We start from the raw sequence: 2070 nt of genomic DNA, 5'->3' as shown, positions 1-2070 counted from the left end.
CTTTCGAAACATCCAAAAATTAGTAATATTATAATCTGTGTCACAATCTTAACAGTTAAGAAAAAACGTAAAATGAAGGCCTAGAAAAATCTTTGTTACTCATCTAGAATTATTTGGTATAACAGTATTTTCCAATGGAGGAAGACTATTGGATTTCAGGCATAAAACAATGCAGAAAAAAATCTCAAGGCATCACAGGGAGAGGGAGATAACTTCTGACTCTGGTTTCCCGTGTTTCAGGCCAGAAAGAGCAAGGGGAGAAAAATATCTGTCCATGGGAACAAGTAATCATGCTTTAAAGGACAATTTCATTCAAACCCATTCATTTCCTTTTCATGCAAAATTTCAAAGATAAAGCAACATAAAATATGGGGCCAAAAAAAGGGAGAAGGTCTTCAAGGAGAATTTGTGCCTTTAAGTTTTTACTGGTACAACAGTCCTTCAGCCTGGAGGTACTCAGATGAATCATGAAAAAGAAAAAAAAACTTTATTTCAAGCAGGTTCAGTGATATATGTGTGTGCTACAGCAAAGGCTGGTTGTGGCAAAGTTTCATTTCAAACTGTATGATGTGGGCTGGGGAAGGTGGCTTACACCTGTAATCCCAGCACTTTGTGAGGCCAAGGTGGGCTGATTACCCTGAGGTCAGGAGAGACCAGCCTGGCCAACATGCCAAACCCTGTTCTCTACTAACAATACAAAAATTAGCTAGGTGTGGTGGCACGCACCTGTAATCTCAGCTACTAGGGAGGCTGAGGCAGGAGAATCTCTTGAACATGGGAGGCGGAGGTTGCGGATCACGCCACTGTACTCCAGCCTGGGTGACAGAGCCAGACTCAAAAACAAAAGAAAATAAAACAAACCAAAAAAACAAAACTGCCTGATGCATAATTTTGACATTATGTGGGAACACTTAACTTCTGCCAAAATGTAGATTCAATCCAACATTATTAATTGTAGTCCCTAAGTTTTCATAACCAAAAAAAAGAGAATAACCTTACAGTTACCTACTAAGGTAACGAACTGTGAAATCAATTCCCCAACATTGCTTTGAAAATAAACCCCTTGGTTGTTAAGAGAAACTCCAACTTCCAACTCCATCCGAATGTATTATTTAACTGGCATTCTTCAGTCATCATCTACTGTTGGCTTGATTGTCACTCCTCTTCTTATCTGATCCCAACCAATTAAACGCCAATGTTTTTCAACTCTTCTGCTAAGGGCAATTTTTTTCTCCTACCTCTGTGCACACTGGATTGGTCAAAACAATTTTACACAAATCGGCCTTGACAGCTCTAACTCTCCCTCCTGTCGACAGGGATCCTATGTTCACCATGAGCACTTCATTCTTAGACAGCTTTTGAACCTTTGCTGCTTTCCTGTCTCCTTCAGTGCATACACCTAGAAGCCATCTAAGCAGGAAATAGGAAATTTCCAATTCTGTGAATATCTCAGGAAAAGCTCCAACTGCACCAAGTACTTGCCCCACCATTCCGTCAGCCCGGCACAAAGGGGTCAATTTTTGTTCCAACTCCAATAAGACCGCCTGGAGCAGCATATTGCAGATCATTATGCTCTGCAAAAAGTGATACAATTTTGGAAAAGATTAGTTTACACATGAGTTTTCCTTCACTATCTTTGGAAACAATACCAGGTCTTACTTCTATCTCCTGGCCCACCTTTAATACTCCTTTTAGGATACTACCACCAGCTACACCTCCCTTAAGGTCATCAACTTCACAGCCAGGTTTGTTGACATCAAAAGATATAATACCAATAAGCCGGGGCTCTGAAGTAAAGTCTCTTGGGGATACTGGAATTTTGTTTACTATGTACTCAAAAGCAACTTCAATATTGTATTTCAGCTGAGCCGAAATCAGAATAATGGGAGCTCTCTCTGCTACTGTGCCTTGGACAAATGCAAGGATCTGTTTGTATTGTTCTTTAGCTGGACTTTCTTTTACCAAATCAATTTTTATTTTTTTATTTTTTATTTTTCTGAGACGGAGTCTTGCTCTGTCGCCCGGGCTGGAGTGCAGTGGCCGGATCTCAGCTCACTGCAAGCTCCGCCT

At 40.6% G+C, this 2070-nt stretch overlaps 1 pseudogene; it reads right to left on the bottom strand.

Moving 5' to 3' along the window:
- Positions 1-961: 961 nt before the first annotated feature.
- LOC105512494 lies at positions 962-1971 on the bottom strand (annotated as a pseudogene).
- Between the last annotated feature and the right edge of the window lie 99 nt (positions 1972-2070).

The sequence above is a fragment of the Colobus angolensis genome, unplaced genomic scaffold (assembly GCF_000951035.1).
Source record: "Colobus angolensis palliatus isolate OR3802 unplaced genomic scaffold, Cang.pa_1.0 Scaffold213, whole genome shotgun sequence".
In the NCBI taxonomy this organism is placed as follows: domain Eukaryota; kingdom Metazoa; phylum Chordata; class Mammalia; order Primates; family Cercopithecidae; genus Colobus; species Colobus angolensis.
The sequence above is the reverse complement of the archived record's forward strand: the minus strand, read 5'-3'. Positions and strand labels throughout refer to the sequence as shown.